The 21,178-nt window shown below is 45.6% G+C and overlaps 1 protein-coding gene across 3 annotated transcripts in view; it reads left to right on the plus strand.

Annotated features, from left to right (window-relative positions):
• The window catches only part of LOC144768507 (rho GTPase-activating protein 39-like), a 513,307-nt gene that overhangs the window by 168,978 nt on the left and 323,151 nt on the right, over positions 1-21,178 (plus strand). The gene's annotated exons all lie outside the window — the stretch shown is intronic.

Here is a 21,178-nt window from a genome sequence, read left to right on the forward strand (position 1 = left end):
GTAGGCCCTCAATTCCTGGGTGTTCTCTGACGGCGATAGCCAAAGGTTCTATACTATGGGCAAACAGTAAGGGGGATAGGGGACACCCCTGCCTAGTACCTCGGGAGTGATAGAAGGGAGCAGACTGGACGCTATTTACCGAGACTCTAGATCTCGGGAGCTTATAATTGGCTTGAAGCATTTGTATAAATTTGAGGGAGAAGCCAAACTCCTTCAGCGTGGCCATGAGAAACTTCCAGTCAACGCGATCGAAGGCTTTTTCCGCGTCGAGCCCGACCAGCATGGCAGGGATTTTAAATTTGTTAGCTTTCTCAATTAGATGAATGATGCGCCGGGTGTTGTCGTGTGTTTGGCGTCCCGCAATAAAGCCTGACTGATCTGGGTGGATAATGAGCGGCATAAGGCCGTTTAGTCTTGTTGCTATGATCGAAGAATAGAGCTTGGCGTCAATGTTTAAAAGGGCGATAGGCCTGTAGGAGGCACAAAGCGTGGGATCCTTCCCCGCCTTAGGGATCACCGATATCACCGCTTCGGCCATAGAAATCGCTGCATCCCCATCGGAGGCCGTCTGGTTGAACAGCCGGACCAAGTGGTGACCGAGGTCGGCTGCAAAAGCTTTATAAAAAAGTGCAGTGTATCCATCGGTGCCCGGCGCCTTGTGGGGTTTCAAAGCTTTGATAGGGGAGAGAACCTCTTCTAGTGTGATCGGGGCTGTCAATTCATCATTGCAGGCCGGGGAGACCTGTGGGATAGGTAGGTGTCGAAGAAAATCTTGCTGAGCGTCATGGTCTAAAGCGTCTGCAGAGTACAGCGCTCTGTAAAAGTCCCCGAACAGATTCGCTTTGTCTTCGTCTCTGTGGGTAAGCACCCCCGAGGGGTCTCGGATACCACCTATGTACTCCCGCTCTCGTTTGTCCCGCAGTTGCCTCGCTAGGTGTTTCCCTATTTTGTTGCCTTGAGTGTAGGCACTGTTTTTTTTAAATTTTGAAGAGGCCTTATAGTTTTGTTCTTTTGCTGCAAGATGACTTTAAAAATGAAGGTGCTCCTAAAGTTAAGTGGTGCAAGAAAACCCAGATGTTTTCTTTCTTTAACTTAAATTAACCTTTAAATAAAAGCATGCCTGTTTATTTAATATCTTTTTAATATTGGTGCTGAGTCCAGTAAACTGCAGCTCTCTGGCGCTGATGACCACGGGGCCGCATGTAAAGGTCAGGAGTGCCGCATACTTTGAATATCACTGCTCTGAGCGGATACTAAAACTCGAGTGGGTTAAGATTACCTTGTGCGCTGTTTGGGGTACCTCATTCCATTTGAGATCAGTTTGTGAACTGAATCACTTATTTGACCAACCATTCTCTTCAGCTACCCTAGAAGAGAAAATCGTCTTTTAAAAAGGTACATACATAGAATGGGAGTAATTTGAATGTGAAATAATTGTAAAGATATTGTGGGAACATGCATGGTGACTACGGTGGACAGAAACTGAAAGCTGAGGCTAATGGGTTAATGGATGCAAGAAATGGTGTTCAACCTCTTGCATTTTATAGTTAAAGAAAGTGAGGCAGAAGGGAGCTTTTGAATCCGTATTCTCTGACAATCCATTCCACGAGGTAGTTTTTAATCCCAGCAGTGCTGTGGGTGAATCATTTAAAAAGAATATTTACATTTGAATTGCCAGTTGGGTCTTTTCCTAGAAAATGTCGACAGATCTTTAGACACTACAGAACTTGAAGCACTTAGTGAATCAGTCACTGTAAATGAAGTAGCAATGCAAAGGGGTCCCTCAGTGAAGGCTTCCGATCCTGACAGTGTCCCGATAGTTATCTTTAAGGAGAAAATCACACTTAGGGCCCCGCTATTACAAACATTTTGAGAGCTGCCGTGTGCAGGCCCAATTTTAGACTCGTGAAAGGTTGCCATCATAGTACCTATCTTTAAGAAACTTCCAAGTTGTTATCAACCTATCTCCTTACTGGACTCCACCACCAAGCTCTTGGGTCAGGTCCTCCTCTGCAGGTTAGAAATTTGGGCTGAAGAACAGAATATTTTATGAAAAGAATGTGTTTCGTCCAGAAATTGGCACAGTCGAAAAGTGTTTTAATCTTTATCTTCTCACTGGAAAATATGTTAAGGCCAGGGGAGGTGCCTTAAACTTAACATTCATAGACCTCTTCTGTGCCTTTGACTTAGTAAAATCTCTCCAAGCTATGGTCCCTGATGTAGAACATGAGGGTGGAAAAGGAACTAGTTACCTTTCGAAGGAGTCCACTTTTGGTACCTGTGTCAAGGTCTGTTACGGCCCACAGAGAGAATGCACCTCTCTTATTAGATCGAACCGTGGTGGGTGACAGGGCTGTGTTCTGGCCCCTTTTTTGTTTTTGTTATACTTTACTGGGGTGGACCAATATCTGTCGCTTAGAGGCAAGGACCTGCCCCAGATGGGAAACAGTCCAATTCCGTTATATGTGCGGATGATGGAGTCCTTATCGGAAGAACAACAAATGGTCTACAGTGGTTGATAGATTTATTCCAAATCGTTCATTATGACTAGTGGCTCCGTAATGCCAAGAGTAAGTCTCCTCAAATGGAGGGTACCCGGCTAGGTAAGGTTAAGACCTTTAATTACCAGGGAATCTCTTTTAATGCTGCATTATACTGGGCTCCACTTTTAACTTCAAGATAGCAACATTTAGGAGAGCAGTCAAGGTAGTTTTTAGGTTCTCTCAGAGACTAGGCCACAAAACAGTGAGAGTATGGAGCAGGAATTTGGGGTTATTGCATCCCAGAAATTCTCCAATGGCATAAACGGTTTTCTCTGTATACTTCTATCAGTCCCTCGGGGTACTGTCTTATTTATATACCATGCTGAAGCTGGTTTAAGCCATATATAGGATGTCATAGGTCTGGCCAATTTGATATTAGGGATTAACAGCTGATGAAAACCAGAGGCGGGCTTGGTGCAGGTATTCTTAAAGGTCTGTCTAGCCCTTGATGATTTGGGTTGAATTCCCTGGTTTACTTATGTGAGGAAAATGTTTAACTTGATGGGCACCACAGAACTCTTCACAAACCTGACATTCATAGTCCCTAGTTGGAAAGAGAAAATTAAATATCTTTATTACAAACGTTGCCTTAGGGTCTGACTGGATGAGCCTGGGCTTCGAAAAAATCAGAGCCCAAAGGCAAGCCCAGAGACAAAGAACCCTGAAATGCCTCGACAGGAACACCGCAGGAGGCAAGTCTGCTGAAAAGACTAAATAGTTGAAATCGTACTAGTCAAGACATTTCGACATCGAAACGAGAAAGATCTCGGGAGGAGTCAAAGAGATGATAACCGACACATCGTCAAAACGTAAATCGACACTCATCCCCAAAGAACACTTGGTGGTGATCGAGAAAAAGAAGCTGTTTCTCAAAGCCGAGTTGGGAGCGTTAATCCAAAAGAAAAAGGATTTCAACTCATCGCTTCAATAATTTCAAATTCCTCAAAGACTTAGACGCCGAGAGAACAGGGGGAGAACAATGTCGGGGAAATAGACCCTCCCATGACACCAGAGCATCAGGAAGAGAAGGAGGAATGCTTCTATGAAGAGGAGCAGGAAGGCCTGGGAGTGTTTCAGAGGTTAGAAGATTCTGAATATGCTAAGACTCAATGGCAGGAGACAGAAGATCAAGACCGATTCCCCCGAAGGAGTAGATTGTTATCCGTCAAGGCTTTCGCTTCCGGATGACATTGCTATTGTACAGTTAAATAATAAAGAAAGCTGCAGACAGGTATAGAGTGCAGCTAGAAGAGGAGAAAACTCAATCATGTTTCCTCTTCAATATTTTAAAATCATCACAAACAAGGAACCAATTTTACCCAGAGTACTGGATCAAGGAAGGGAGGCATTCAAGAAGGAGCCTGCTCCACTTAGAGCAGTAAAACCAAGGGCTGAGAAAATATATAAGCACTCTTCAACATACCCTGCATTCATCAAGGGTACAGTGCCGGCTGACTCGATCGTCCCCTCCACAGCGAGGAAGAGAGGTAATATCCCTTCGACGTTCGGCCACCCCATAAAAGGAAAGTAAAATTATGGCTCTGATGGGCAGGACATTTGAGAGGAGCTCAGCTAATCAATGCCATATAGCAAACTCCAATGCCCTCCAACAGGTATGCATACCAACATTGAGAGGAGTTGGCAGAGCGCATGAAACATCTACCCGAGCAATGCAGAAAAAGAGCAGCAAGCCTTGCTGAAGAAGGCAAAAATATTACAAACACATGCCTAAATCAGAATTAGATGCTGCTGACATCGCAAGTCTCCAAATGATGGCTGGAACAACATTACGTCACCACTCCTGGTTACGAATCTCAAAAAGGACAATGAAACTTGCAAATCCATGGTAGCAGTGCAATTTAGGGCAAATACAAGGAGAGGTGCAGCGTCAAAATGCAAGCTTACAGGAAGAGGCAATTTCCAGAGTACCTCAATTGATCAGGGCTTCCAAAGTAGAAGGCAATCAGCAGCCCTGGGAATACCAGCCACAAGGTTTTCTCCAGCAATTCCTCTACCTCTGAGTAGACGTGATGTATCCTAGTTTGAACAGACCTTTTTCTTTGCTCCCGTTGCTGGTGGTATCTTGGCCTATTCTATGCAATATCCACATTTTTCGACATTTAATATCCAGTTGTCTGACATTATTTCCCTTCACTCCTGAAGGAAGTTCTTTATTCTGTTTCCTACTGTTGTTGGGTGTAAGAGGCTGTCTGTGTAGGCCAAGTCACCTGTTGGATGGGGTTGTGCTTCCCCTGTGAGGTTGCCCCCTCCCACATGATCATCCATCAGGTTTGTATGGATTTGCCAGGAAAGGAGCGTGATGGCTCAATTTGTGATGGCCGGAGCGCTATGGCGAATACGGCAGTCCATACAAACCTGATGGAAGCCCTGGACTTGATGTGAAAGAAAGCACATCTATCAGCGTTTACTCATCAGTATTCTTGAACCTACGAGGAAACCAACATTAATGCGATAATAGGCATTGTGTTAATAACTGTTGTACAAAACAATAATGTTGATAATTCTTGTCCTGATGATGATGTCACAAATGTAAAAAGGCATCGAAACGTCGTCGACTAAAAAAACCCATATGCAATATGATAATGCTATATTATTTGATGCAATGGTATGGTTATGTTTAAGAGATTGAGTCTGTAGCACTGACCACAAGTATACAGACAGATTTTCGCTTTGCCCTTTTGGCCATTTCTTTGTTGTTTTGTCTTGATTGTTGTGGGTCACAGCTGTGCCCACTTGTTATCTTTTTTGGTTCTTAAAATTCACTTTATCAACCAGAACATTTAAAATAAATTTTCTTGTCCGGCTGGACAAAAGACATACTACTTATCAGGTGTATGATTAATGATTTTTGTATGTTATCTTGTCCACATGTAGGGACCACTGTTTTTTGTAAATTGATACTGCCCAAGGTCCCTATGGCATACCTTTCGGGTTCCCTTGTCTTTGTGAAAACATATCAGTTTCAACATCATGGTATTTAATCTGCGGAACACTGCTGCTGGTGGTGTAATGGGGATGTTATTGAATAGATATAATAATTTTGGTAATACCACCATCTTCATTATAGCTAGTCTCTCGACAAGGGACAGCGGGAGCTGAATCCACCGGTCTATCCTGTCCTCCAGGGTCGATACCACTTTGCCGTAGTTCGTGCGAATGACCACTTCCGGGTCTCTATGGAACCATACTCCTAAATAGCGTTCAGGGTCTGTTTGCCAAGCTAGCGGGAAGTCAGTGGAGAAGTGATGCGTGCTGTCAATTAAGGGTATTATTATCGATTTAGCCCAGTTAATTTTGAGCCCCGAATTCCAAATTTGACATATTCCCTCAGTAGTGGATTCAGGTTGGTTTCTTGGTCTAACACATATAACACCATATCATCAGCATACAATGATATGTGAAGAGGGCGCTTAAGGGATCGTAACTCCGAGTAGTGGTGTCGCTGTCGAATTTTGCAGGCAAGAGGCTCCAGAGCCAGGGCAAAAAGCAACGGGGCTAACGGGCACCCCTGCCTGGTGCTACGCGCTATGGATATGGCTTCCGAGATGTAATTATTAACCCGTATGCGAGCTGTGGGAGCCGTATATAGCAGCTTTATCCATTGCAGGAACATTGGCGGAAACCCCATTCTGCTCAGTATAATATGCAGGTAGGTCCAAGCTATGGTGTCAAAAGCTTTAGCCGCATCTAATATTATTGCCGCGGCTTTGGTCTGAGGTGATAGATAATGTGCTATAGCAAACAGGGTTCTGGTGTTGTGCGAGGTAGAGCGCGTGGGTATGAAACCAGCCTGGTCAGGGAGGACCAGCATGGTCATCAGATGCTTAAGTCTGTTAGCTATTAGTTTAGATAGGATTTTGGTATCGACGTTCATTAATGACAGTGGCCTATATGACTCACAGTTTTCCGGATCCTTGTCCGGCTTCAGGAGCCCCAGGATCATCGCTTCTCGCAGCGTTTGAGGTAATATAATTTTCTCATGTGCATCACCAAGCATGGCTACTATGTGGGGGGCTAACAGGTCTACAAAAGCCTTATAGAATTCCCCAGTGAAGCCATCCGGCCCAGGGGCCTTATTGTTAGGGAGTGTCTTTATAATCTCAGTGACTTCCTCAACTGTGACAGGCGAGGACAGATATTTTCTGTGAGCGTCTGAGAGCCAGGCCAGCGCAACATCGTCACAATATTGATCAATCTCAGCCGTTGTAGCCGTAACCTCTGCTGCGTACAGGGCCCCATAAGTGTGCATGAATGCCTGCAATATCCCTTGCGGGTCACATTGCGGGGTTCCCCCTGCGTCACGCACCACCTGTACGACCGGTGGCGGCCTCTTGGAACAGATTTTTGCCGCCAACACAGCTCCCGGCCTGCCCCCCTCACCATAACACCTCGCTATGTGCCTCTTGGGTACATATTTCAGTTCGTCCTCCGCACTTTTCTGGTAATCAGAAATTTCAGTTCGAATTTGACCCAGTATGGTAGGGTTCTGTGTCTGAGCAAATTCTTTCTCAAGCTCTCGAATCTTACCCTCATGACGCTCTAACTGCCGACGCAAGTCTCTCAGGATACCCACATGCGTACTTATGCATACACCCCTGATTGTGGCTTTAAACGCCTCCCATAGGAGCCCAGGATCGTCTGTTGTAGGGGCATTTATGTCAAGGAATTCAAGTATGGCTTTTCGTATGGTGTCCGAGTACAATGGGTCCAGCAAGGCCTTCCCATTGAATCTCCAGCTGAACGGAGGTGGCACAAAATGTGGGAACGTGAGTTTCAGCAGCTCCGGGTTATGGTCAGAGAGGGTGCGGGGATGATGGGATACCTCGTCCACCCACAGCGACACCTCAGTGGAGCCCAACCAATAATCTATTCTAGACCAACTACCATACCCGGCAGTAGTATGCGTGGCTTCTAGCTGTGTGGGGTGCCTCAGCCTCTAGAGATCATGCAGGGCGTATTCACTCATAAGGTTGCGTAGCTGTGCTAGTGCGCGTTTGTGCGGCTCTATCGATGCTGTGGATCTATCGAGATCGTAATTAAGTGCAACATTAAAATCTCCCCCCCACAGCAGCGGAACATCTGGCAGTTCAGCTATAATCTGCTCTAGTGTGTGAAAGAAGTCGGGGTCATCTGTATTTGGCGCATAAACGTTAAGTAGGTTGATTCTCTGCCCCCTCAATGTTCCCGCCACCGCTACAAAGCGCCCCTCTTTATCTGCCTTCACCTGGTCTACTTTAAAGTGAAGCCCCTTTCGGATCAGAATAAGGACCCCTCGGGAATACGATGAATAAGCCGCTCCATGAACTGGTTCCCCCCACCGTAGCCCTATTCTATTTGGTATGTGGGGGCTATGTGCGTCTCTTGCATGAATGCAATATCGACATGGAGTCTAGTGAGATAAGCTAGTATTTGCCTTATTTTCTTCGGATTATTTAGGCCCCTCACGTTCCATGTCATACATGTTAGTTTATTTGAAAATGTTTTGTCGATCATTTTTCACAGTGCACTGCACGCCTATATCCCATAGCGCTCTCGCTGGAAACCCTGACCCACGCATAACATATCAAGTGCGCCTCAATTACGTGAAAACAGCTTTGCTGGATTGCGGCAGTGTTTCTCAAATGCAGTGACATAACAACTGTTTCAGAACATCCCACCCACCCCCCTCCCACTCTGGCAACCCAATCCTGCCAAAGACATACCCCAATAGAAACAGTGAACAGATCAGAACTTTGGTAGGGGAACACCCTATTGGGGGGTCTATCTAGGTCACACATCAGCATCCAACATGAGTGGATGTGGCCAGGTTAACAATTTCAACACAAAGTGCCTGCATATTGACTAAGACCGACCCTACATGTTGTCATTACACTACACTTTCACATATTGCAAAGGGTTCATTCTTCAGACTCCCAAGCCGCCCTTCCTGCTAGACATCTACAGGAGCGTATCAGAGTTGTGGTCCTTCCCAGCAGTGGGTCCCATCTACCGAGAGCACATTGCAGTCTAAAACAACTGTCGACTATACCATCGCTCTCCGGTTCACAGTTCGCCCCAGTAGTAATGTGACATAGTGTACTTTCAAAACAGCTGGTCCACAAGGTGCGTCACAATGCCCCACACCCGTTTATACTCACGGCATATTGGGGCGTCCTACGCATCGCTGCAGTGCATACAGTACAATTCAGTCCCAGTGTCCTCAGCGTCCTACATCCTCAATAGCCGTCTAAGCAGCGCAGTTCAGGATAGCATGCGCAGTGGGTCTAGGCATTCCGGCTGATATTTCATTGTCACCTTACAGGCCCTCGGACTCCTGTGTAATTCCCACCTGAAGTGCATCAGTCCGAATCCCGTTGTTGCTCTGCACGTCTCTGCTCTCGCCGCCGTTGGCCAGCCCGTTTAATAAACTCTTGTGCCTCCTTCGGTGTCTGGCAGATAGTGGTTTTGCCGTCTTTCATGATCTTCAATTGGGCCGGGTACAGCATGGCGTACTCTATCCCCATCTCACGCAATTTTTGCTTCATGGGCGCAAATTCTCTCCGGGCTAATGGAACGTTCATCGTGAAATCTGGGTAAAATTCCAGTTTGTTACCTTGATACTCTGTCTTTTATCTCGCCATCCGCAAAATAACGTCCCTGTCGCAGTAGTTCAATAGTCGGGTGACTATAGGATGCGGTGGCGCCCCTGGTTTCGGCCTAGGAGCGAGAGAGCGGTGCGCCCGCTCGACGATAAAAATCGCCGATAGGTGCTCCGCTCCGAATACATTTTTTAGCAGTTCTTCTATGTAGGTTTCCATCTTACCAATATTAGTGGTCTCCGGCAGGCCCGCTATTCGAACGTTATTTCTTCGAGACCTTGCTTCAATGTCCTCCGACTTAGCTTTAATGACTTCGAGCAGTTTCTCCATGTCCGAGCACCTCTGGGTGGTAGCATGCGATTCATCCTCCACCGATGATAACCGCGTTTCTGCCTCCACAAGTCGTTCGCCATGCTTATCCAGCTTTGCGGCCATGTTATCAACTCTCAGCGTGATAGTGTCCAATTTGCCGTGTACATCCAGCAGACTTTTGTGTATCTCTCTTAGCGCTTGCTCCAGACCGGTTGTTTGGTGGCGTTTCATCACCCATGTCTGCATCCGATTGCGCAGTGGCTCCTTTCGCAGTTTTCTTCGGGCCTTCGAAAATAATCTTGCTCTGGACTTTCTCCAGTTTTCCCATCACTGCTGCAAGGTCCAGTACTTGTGAGCGGGTGCTAGGAAAATGCGTCAATTATGTGCAGTCTTTAGTAGATGGGGCGAGCTCGCACTACCGCCACTCCGCAATGTCGCGCTCCCCACTCAGGAGACAGGCGTGGGTCGCCTTCCCTCCCGTGGCACTCCGCCCCACAACAATCCCCGTCAGTCGCTCTCCAGAGTCGCAGTCGCTGTCGAAGTCTGGCAGCGTGTTCCGGGCCGTATCTCCTGCGTCAGTGTGTCAAGTGGCACGGCAGCTTGATCTCCCACTGCTCTCGCCGCGGACCGTGCACAGCGCGTCTCTCGATGGGGCTCTGTGTGCGCCCGGGGGGCTGCCGCTCCTCATTGAAGTGTGCTTTCCACGACCACCGGCATACGGTAATCCGCCCGGCAGCACGGGTCAGCGTCGGGCATACACTTCGCCAGGCACTCCGCAGTTACGCAATCAGGGTGATGGGCGCCGCCATCAAAACCCCCCGATTGGCGCCACTTCAGCGCTATTACTTAATCCGCAGCAGCACCACTTACGATCTGCACAGGTCCGCATTCAGGCACTGTGTTGAAGAGGAGTAGGGTTTGGGCGCAATCTTCTGCCGTCTCAACGTTCCCGACATTTGCGCCCAGGGTGCCGCCATTTTAGCTTTCTCCCAGGCACCGCGTCAGGTCTTCCCTACCTCCAGCAGTAGCAGCAAGTGATCTCGAGGCCGCCCTTATTCACCTCCCAATCGATTTCTTCACGTTCTGTTGCACTCCTTACTCGCCGCAGACATCAGTTGGTGGGCATCTGTGGAGCGATAACTGACGAGAGAAGCCTCGGCCATTCGATGTCATTGACCGCTGGGCGCCGCCATCTCAAATCACCCGGCAGTGTCTCGTCCGCGCTCGATTCCAGCAGGTATTTGGGACTTACAGGGCACGATTCCGCCCGCAAATGTGCTCACCATGAGCACGCCGATTTCCTCAACCTGATCATACCGTTCGTGCCGGTGCAGGCACTCTGCAGCCGCTGGAACTGGTCGTTATTTTAACCTGGCCGGCGCAGCTGCCTCAAGAAGCAGCCATTCCGCTGTGCGCCCTCTAGCGCCCCCCTATCCTTGAGGGTTACATTTAGCTACAATTGTGGCCCACACAAAAGGGTCATATAGAAAGACATTTCTTAACAACACCAGTGATAAAGCATTTTTTAGAGGGAGCAAAGAGAATTACACCACCAAGAAAAATACCAGCACCCACACCAAAATGGAATCTAACTGTAGTGCTAACTCAACTAATGAAGACACCCTTTGAGCATTTACACAAGGAAACATTAAAGATGCTCACATTGAAGGTAGCATTTTTGGTGGTGAAATACAAGCACTCACAATTCAAGAACCATATTTACAAGTCCCCAAGGGCAGAATAATCACTGGGACAGACCCACAGTTCTTACCAAAGGTCATTTCACACTTCCACATAAGTCAAACAATACAAATTCCAAGCTTTTTACAAAAGCCAAAGAATTGAGAGAGCGTTACACACGCTGGATTCAGGATGGGAAATAATGTACTATATTGACAAGACAAGCAAGAAAACAAAGCAACTATTTGTTTTCTTTGCAAGCAACAATGTGGTAAAACCAGTAACTAAGGGCACAATTGCCAGATGGATTTCGCAAGCCATTCAACTTTGACACACAAGTGTGGGGATAAGCTTAAACTCTTCCCCATATGCGCACTCAACAAGGAAGAAACGAGCAACCATTGCCTTTCTAGCAACTATAGCCTTATGGACATCTGTAAGGCTACGTAGTAATCAGTCCACACGTTCACAAAGCACTGCTGCATAGACATTCAAGTAAACATGGAAGCTCAAGTGAGACGAAAGGAGCTAAAAGATCTATTTTCAAATGTTGGCTCATCTTCAACCCATCCATGGCAAAACTGACAAACCCAATATAAAATCAATGCACAGCATGTAAATCCAGAAAAGATTCTCACTGCAATTAAAAATAGTTTCTTACTTGTAGGTGTAGTTTTGCACCTTGAAGAATTTTCTGGATTCACAGGTGACCCACCCACCTCCACATAGACAATTGGAGCAGTAAACAGTCAAAGATCACAAAAAAATAATAATGTGAAGATGGCGAACAGGTGTGGGAGCTTCCAGCAGAGGGCGTTGAACGTCACAGTAAACACCAAATGGGGTGATCTGTTGATGCCTAAGAACGACAAAAAAATAGAAAAAGGACTACATTTTTTTTCGAATTTCGGACCTAACTAGTAGATGGTGGAATAATCCACAGCATGTGAATCCAGAAAACTATTCAAGCTGCAAAACTACACCTACAGGTAAAAACCTATTTAGTTTCAAATCAAAGCACCACACACTTTATGCTCTTTTACATTCTATACTCTGCTCCGCAGGCCTCTTTTTTTGATTTCGATCTTAAGAAAAGCCAGTATCAGACAATATAAGATTGGGATGGCTTTTTACAGCATTTAGGATATACTCACACTTGGTATGCTACAATTAACTTAACTAGAAGTTCTATTAAGATTATGAAGCTCCATGGAGCATCTTCAGCTCTATATAAATGAATAATATGAGGAAGGAATCGTATTTTAATGTTTCAATTATTTTTCATACAGCCCTTGCATGTTTTAACAACATCAGATTATTAATGTACCTGGCTTTGTACTTTGCACCAAAGCCATCTATTTTAAGTTCAAATTTACCTTGCATCTTGTACCGAAATAATGTGTCTTAGATAAATTATGATTATGATGCATCTCGTTTATCACTATGAAATATTTGTATTTTTGCAACTGAACTGTTTTTTGTAGTTTTAAACTTTTAAGGTTTGTCAAACAAATACAGTTTAATGACTGACTGATAGCACCTCAATTGGCGAGGAATACCTGATTTTCAAATTTGATGGAAATAGCACAGGACTGAATCATGAGATTGGCAGTGCACCAAGACTTGTTGACAATACAGGGGGGCCGGTAAACTACCACCCAGAACCAGACGATTTGCAGCCATATTAAAGTACTCAAAGGGAGTAATAGGGAGAAGCTTTTCCAAAGCACAGTCAAGAAAAGATTTCTGCAGGGACCAAAGAGACGAGGTCCTCTGAGAGCAGCTCCAACGCCTACGTAAAACCTTAACCTGGGTCTGACATAACCCATGAAACCTCCCTATGAACCAATGTGTAAGACAGATCTCAGACATCTACCTCTTATAACAGACCCTTGGATTGCCATCACGTCTCTATGGAGAGCTAGTGAGCTGCAGACATTGACAATGCAGGAACTATACCTACAAACATATACAGACAAGGTGGTAATGAGGACAAAAGCACAATTTATACCCAAAGTGGTATCACACTTCCATGTGAATCAAGCCATACACTAGCCTGAAACACGGGCAGAGGGAGCCTTGACTACATGGATATCAGAAGGGTGCTTATAGATTACTTAAAAAATTAATCAGAAAGGGTAACCAATTCTTCATGTTTTTTCGCCCAAATAAGTAAAGGCTCCGCAGTCACTAAGAGAACTGTTGCTCGATAGATAGTACAAACAGTCCCAAAAAGTTACAAGACTGCTGGAGTGTCATTGGGGAAAAAATCCAAGGTCACACAATAAGGTAAAAAGGAGCAACATCCGCTTTTATTGCCAGTGTATCTTTAAACGGCATATGCATGGTGGCTACATGGTCTTCCATTCATACTTTCACAAAGCACTACTGTGTTGACATTGAGGCTAACGGGGACGCTTAGGTGGGATAAAAAGTATTAAAAGGTCTGTGTGCAAATACACAATCTGGTCAAACTAGCCTCCGAAGGGAAGAGAATACTGCTGTGAAATTAATGACCATGCATGTGAATCCGGTAAAGAGTAACACTGCAAAACAAAATGGTTACTTGCCTTTAGGAGTATTTTTAGAGCCTGAAGAATTTTCTTGATTATCTTCACTCCCCAAAATGAGGTGAGTTTGCAAAGGAGAGACATAAGACGAAAATACAAGAAGATGAAACCAGACACACGAAAAGGTCGCCCAAGTTGAAAAAAATCTGAAGATGGTGACTACGTTGAAGGGTTTCCGGGGCATATGTCTGCTTTAATCAGTGAGGGACACGGCACCAAATGGTCGATGACCTCCAGACACAACAAAAACTGAAAATGGACTAAAAAGAGACCATTCTGAATCCAGCCAATAGATGCTTGAATAATGTTCAGCATGTTAATCAAGAAAATTCTTCAACCTGTGAAACAACTCGTACAGATAAATAACCATTTAATTATTTGATATTCTAACCCATTGCTGTCTTGTCACTGTATTTAAAGCAGTTGATGATATGGAAGCATTTCCTTTCCACACTTGATAAGCAGAACTCGCCCAGCATGTGGACAGTTGCTTCCCCCCAAGTCTTGATGAACCGATTGACTCCATCATTATGCATGGAACAAAACTGCTGTCTATTTTAAAAACAGCATACTATCGCATTCGATATTCCAACCAAACTTCTGATGCTGACTTAAGATTAAGAATGCAGAATATTGTCTTAGTCATGCCTTTCCTTTGCACTTTCTTTGTATTTAGAGATCTCTGGATTAGCAGGAACACTTCATTCATTCGAGGTTTCAAAGCACTCTTCAGTGTCTTGGGTTCAAGGTACTGTTCATTCTCTAACTTGTCTGTACTCTTCTTTCTTTCTTTCTTTCTTTGTGGTGTGTGGCACACTTCAATCATTGTAGTATAGAGCACTCTTTCTTCACAGCGACACTCACCAGTCTTCTTTGTCTGGGGTAGCATATACTCTGCCTTCACTATAATAAAGACATTCTTCATTTCCCTGCTGTACAGCTCCCCTGCTTTCTCCGGGGTTGCAGTCCTTTCATTCTCTGGGGTACAAGCTCCTCTTCATTCTGTGAGGTACATACACCCAGTATCACTTTATTCTTGTACCTAGAACTCTTCTTTTCCTTTGATATAGTTAATTGCCTGTGGTACCCATCATGTTTTATTTCTTTTGGTTCACATTACTCTTTGTTCTCTGTGGTTGTTGGCAGTCCTACTTTCCAGGAGTACTTGGTAGTCTTCATTCTCGGTGCTACTCTCTTCTCTTTGTTCACTATGGTACCTGATACTCTTCAATCTTTGTGATAACCAGTATTCTGCATCTTATGTGGGATCTGGCACCCTTCACTCTTTCTGGGACCTGTCACTGTTTATACTCTGGCACCCAAGAATGTTCATTTTGTGTGGGACTGTAAAGTAAATGATCCCAACACAGGATATAAAAAAATTTGATTTACTAATAAATCAAATCTTTTTTATATCCTGTGTTGAACAAGGCGATCTAGACAGGAAATCCGTAGTAACATTATTTTTTCCAGGAACATATATTACCTCAAAATCATACTCTTGTAATTTAGAAGCAAGACGGGCAATGCGAGCCGTTGAATTGCATCCTCCGCCAGGAGATAAAATCCCAACCAATGGCTTGTGGTCTGTTTTGAGGATAAATCTGTTTCCCCACACATAGTTAGGAAAATGCTCGATAGCCCAAATGCACGCTAAAAGTTCTTTTTCAATTACATCATATTTTCTTTCTGTAGAGGACAAAGTCCTGGATGCAAAGGCAACACACCACTCCTCCTGACTTTGCACTAATTGCTCTTTGATGTCCAGCTCTCCTCATTTTTGGCGGCACCAGTACGTTTCATTGTGTGGGGCCTATCACTCTTTATTCTCTGTAGCACTGGCATCCTGATTCTCTGTGGACCTGACACACTGTGCTCTATGTGGTGCACAGCAGTTATTGCAGGGTATACTCAACACTTCGCTTTCTGTGGGAGCACTCTGTTCTCTGAGGCACCTGGTTCTCTGAGGCACCTGGGAGCCTTCCTTCTATTTTGGAACTTGGCACTCTCCATTGTCTGTCTGAGCAGGAACTCTACATTTCCTTTGTACGCTCCATTTCTTTAGATTGAAACCTTGACAATCTTGTACAGTTCTTTCGTTCACGGCGAACGTGACACAATGCACATACAGGAAAGCTAAAGCTCAACAGTAGGCACTCTCTAATATGTCCCAAACTTTTTCATTCTGGATGGGAATGACAACTACCTGCTTCAACATTTTTCAGGGACTATTTCCTGTAGTAATTGAGGTGCTGATGAGTGTGGTTGAGGAGTGACATTGCATATGTTGATAGCAAGTGAGGTTGGTTTGAGGGCATAGAAAATCCCAGCCACATCCTCAGCAGTGGTAAGATGTTAGGTTCATTTGGTTGTATTGGGTAGTGGAGTACTGTGCTGAGGAGAGTACTTTGTGTTGTCACATCTCTATTAGAATAAAAAAAATGGTAAGTTAAATGTAATGTATAGATTTTGTGTTCCTAAATATGGCTAGTGGTCTTTGCACATTTCCTGAGAAAGAAGCTGACGGAGAGGGCATACCAGTTAGATCTGGATCCTGAACAATTTAAAAAAAGGTTTTGGCCTTCGCTATATAAGCTTCTTCGCATGCCTTTATGGTTCTAAGCAGGGTTTGCTTGGGTAGGACAGCTGACTGTTTTGTCTCTCTGTCAGTTTTCCTTCATTGCTGTTTCGGATGTCCCAGCTTACTTTGCTTTATTCAGGTTTTATGTGCTGGGATTTTAAGAGAACATGTTTTTTTTTACTCTTTTCATTAATCAACATAACAAATAGCACAACTATGCAAATCATTGATGACATGCAATCAGATGTAATATACGGGGAGGTTATTCTCAGCATATTGTTACAAAATAGATTCATCAAACAAGCATCTCGCCCTCGACAAGTAATGGGCCATACAGTCTTCCTTCAATGTTTTGTAGTTCCACAGTGGGTGACAAGAAAATCTCCCCCTGTACGTGTTCCAGGCAGCCCATTTACAATTCCATTTTTTGGGGCATCCTCCATGTTTGAACACATCCTTCTCAGCAATCATTGCTCTATCCAGATCAGCTACCCAGTCCCTGACAGTTGGCATTTCACCCACGCCCATTTTTGTGCAATGTTTCATTTAGCAAGGGCCCATCCCAGTGAAACCCATGTTTTCTCGATCTGGGTGAGGTCTGTGGCTTCCCATATGTTAAATAGGCATAGTTTTGGGGTAACCTCCCAGCGACATTGTCTGAGGCAATAAGGATCGACTCTCCTGCCTATTTTGACCAGGACTCTCGCGGCCAGTAAACTCTGTACAGGACTTTAAGTTGGACAAGCCGCAGTGTAATGGAGATGGCTACCTCCCTTGGGGAGGCAAGAGCGTCTCGCCAGTCCTCTTCCTCTAGCACTCCCAGATCCACCTCCCAGCGCTGCTGCAGGCACGTTAAAAGATCAGGGCGGTTATTGATCAGTTTTCTATATGTTAGGGATATGGCCTTCTTGACCACGGGGTCAACTATCTATCTTCTAGTGGGGAAGCCTCAGGAAGTGGTCCACTCTCCGGTATTGTTGATTTGAGTGAATGGCTAATCTGCAGCTATCAAAATGTTTCAGTTAGTGCAAGGTCATACTCTTTTTGTAGATCCACAAATGTGACCAATCCCCAAGAGTTCCACATGTCTCCCACTGTTGAGATCCCAATCAGGTTCCACTTATCAAACCCGAGGCACATCCTCAGCTGCCCCAACTGCTCGGGTTACCAGAGAGGAGTTGCGTAGGTGATTTTATTGTGCCAGCCCAATTTTTTATTGACCGCATGCCAGATTTTAATTGTGCGTGCTGTCGGACCCGTAAGGCCCAGTTTCCTGGGGTTCGTGTATAATACCCTGTGATATCCACCTTGTCCCATAAGCCACTAGTCCGCGTGGAAACTCGGATTCCCCGATCCCATTGCACCCAACTATTGATCGCCACGAGTTGGGACGCTCAGTAGTATGACCTCAGGTCAGGCAACGCAATTCCTCCATCATACCATCCCACCGATAACTTCTGGTTTGCTATACGCGGTGCCCGTCCGTCCCACAACAGGGTACGCACTGCGCTGTCAATATTAGAGAAGAAGGCGTTGGGAATTCTATACAGAATATTTTGTAATGCATAGAGCAAGCAAGGAGTCCCGTTGTAGGTATAATTGCAATTTAGACCAATTTATTGTATATCCTGAGTGATCACCGAATATACAGAACTGTGAACTGATGAAAAGTGGTTGTTGGGGGTCCATATATACCAATATGTCATCCGCATATAGCGAAATTCGGTCTTCATGATTGTCGGTCCATTTGAGTCCCTGTATGAGGGAGTCTCCCCTCACCCATACTGCCAAGAGTTCTAGCACTAGGGCTAATATTAAGGGCGACAGGGGGCACCCTTGCCAAGTTCCCCTACCCAACTGAAACTGTCTTGATGTGTGTCGGTTTACTACCACTTGAGCAATCGGGCTAGTATAGAGAAATTTGATCAATTTTATGGATTTGGGTCCGAAGCCCATTCTCTTTAGGACTGCAAACATATAATTCCATTCAATGGTGTCAAAGGCCTTTTGGCGTCCAAGGACAACAAGGCCACCTCTTCTCCAATCGTGTTTTGTCTACTCAGCACCCCATGTAGGCGTCTTAACTTCAAAGCGGTGTTACGGCCAGGCATGAAGCCGGACTGGTCCGGGTGTATCAGCCCCCTGGTCAGAGGAATAAGTCTATTAGCTAATAATTTTGCTAGTATCTTAGCTTCCGCCGTGAGAAGGGAGATTGGTCTATAACCCTTACAATTGTTGGCTAGTTTGCTCGGTTTGTGTATTACTACAATCATAGCTAATCAGATCTCTTCTGGTAACAGCCCTTTCATATAGCTTTCTCTATACATCTGACGAAGATAAGGGACTACCCTGGAGGCTGTTGACTTAAAAAACTCAATTGGGAGCCCGTTGGGTCACATAGCTTTACCCCAGCTTATGTCACGTATGGTGTGCTGGATTTCTTCTTCTGTGGGTTCCTCTTCAAGGGAGTCTCTTTCCTCTGTCGATAAGCTGTTGACTTTGATAGTGGAGAGAAGCTCCCGCGCTGCTTGCGGCGGGACCGTAACAGCTGAAGTATATACTGAATCAAAGTAAGTAGTAAAAGTTTCTGCAGTATTGCAGGGATCAGTGCTCTCTTGCCCTGTGGGAAGACTGTTTTCTTCTTTCCAGCCAGGCCAATAGCTTGCCCGGTCTCTCCCCGTGTTCCTAGATCATATGATAGGTTTCCTTTTGCTTTGCCCTAGCCGCTTCTGTAAGGAATTTTCTATAGTCTCAGGTCTTAACCGCCAACATTTGCAGAGCAGTATGGTCAGGGGACTGTGCCAAGGCTTTTTCCCCATTCAGAATTTCTACTTCAAGTTGATCGATACGTTTCGTTAATTCCTTCTTATGACCTACCATCGGGGCGAGAGCTCTACTCTTTATAACTACCCCAAATGCGCCCCATAGGATTTGAGCTGAGGTTACCCGAGCCGTCTTTTTCTTTGAGATATAATTTGGTGTCTTTCGTTAGCATCGCCTTGATATGGGTTGATAGTTAAGGTCGTACACCTGAGTTGGGGACCCACCTTCATCTTTGTCAGAATAAGGGAATGATCCGAAATCCCAGGGCTAGGCAGCGGGCCTCACTGAATTCCGGCAGGTCCTCAGGGAGTGTAAGCATGTAGTCTATTCTTCATTGGCTGTTATGTGCCCCTGAGTGAAAAGTGAATTGTGTGGTGGTAGGGTTGAGGTGTCGCCAAATATCTACGAGTCCGAGAGCCACGAGGAATTCAGCCAGTTTAGACCCTGAGCCAGGGTCTCTACGCGGGGGCAGTCGATCAAGTGCACCATCTACAATAAGGTTAAAGTCTCCCCCTGTTGCTAACGTGCCAATTGGGAGGTCTAGGGTGAATTTGCTTAGGTCTTGTAAAGTACACTGTTGCAGCGCGAGGGGGACATAAACAGAGAGCACATTAAGTATTTTCCCTTCTCAAGAGCCAGATACTGCCACAAACCTGCCCTGTTCGTCAGTCCATGTTTTCTTCACCATAAAGGGGCAGTTCCTAGGCCGAAGCACACCTGCCCCACGGGAGCCGGCGGTAAACCCTGCATGCGCTATCAATTGATAACCCCCATCTGTTCAGGGCCTTGCACGTATTGCCAATCAAATGGGTTTCTTGCAAGAGAACTATATCGGGAACCTGCCTCTTTAGGTATTGGAGGACCATTCCATGTTCGAGTTTGTCCCCGAGCCCATTTACGTTCCATGAAAGGAACTTAAGTTCCGTGCTCAAACACATTAGTGGCGGTGTAAGTGTGAGCCTTGAGTATCAGTAGCGGCGCATCCGTCACACAGGCGCACCAATGATGAGTAACTTTGTGCGCTTTCGTGGTGTGTTAGCCGCCGGATTAAACACATATTATTGAATGAGAACGGATAGGGAAGATGCATTCCATGCTCAATTAAGAGGTCGTGAAATGCCTGGGAATGAGAATGTATGGTCAAGTTTTGATCCATTATAGGTGTTGCATTGCTGTGCTAAACTAAAACTACTGAACACACTACTAAACCCCCCCTGCCCGGAACTCTCTCCAACCCCCCTCCCTGCCTAACGGAATCCAATGACCCACTTCCCCAACAGTGCAGAGTGCCCATCGCCCTCCCAACCCTAAATTGGGGGAAACATTGCTCTACCCACCCCTCCCATCCCCTCCCTGTATAATCGTGGATTAAGCCACAGGAGTCAATATAAACAATAAAGTATACTCATCACAGCCCGGGACCAAATTGCTCGATCTTTTGGTGCCGTCCTACTCCATCTCTGCCAGTGGCCAAGCCGTATTAACCACTATTGCGTTGAGAGATCAATGTCAATCACAGTCCATCTTGTCCCCTCGAAGCACAGCCGACAAGGCGGTCTATAAGTTGATTTCTGGTTCAAACTGCCAGGGTGGTTTCAGGAGCCACCCGTCCTTTATTGATCCTCCAAGTCCAGGGTGGAGTCTTGTCTATGCTGCATCTTCGTTGTTCTTGCCGCTCCAGTCGTCCCACTCTCCAACTCACGCCTGCCATCGAGCCAGTCAATTGCAACCGCGGGGTCCGTGAAGAACCAACTTTTGCCTTCATCTTCTACACACAGTTTTGCAGGAAACAGCATAGCGTACTTAATTTCTCTGTCCCTTAAAGCTTTTTTTACCTCTAGGAAAGAACGTCTTTATTTCTGGACTTAAGCAGGGTAAAATCAGGGAAACAAATTTGATTGTGCTATTTTCATACTTAAGGGGGTGTGCACTCTGGGCCGTCTGGAGGATATGGCCTCGGTCTTGAAAGTTGAACACACTCGCCAGGATCGGTCGGGGGGCACCCCCGGCTTGGGCCTACCCCCAGGGATACGGTGGGCTCTCTCAATAGAGAAGTAGTTGGAAAGGCTG

This window comes from Lissotriton helveticus, chromosome 7 (genome assembly GCF_964261635.1).
Source record: "Lissotriton helveticus chromosome 7, aLisHel1.1, whole genome shotgun sequence".
NCBI classification, from domain to species: Eukaryota; Metazoa; Chordata; class Amphibia; order Caudata; family Salamandridae; genus Lissotriton; species Lissotriton helveticus.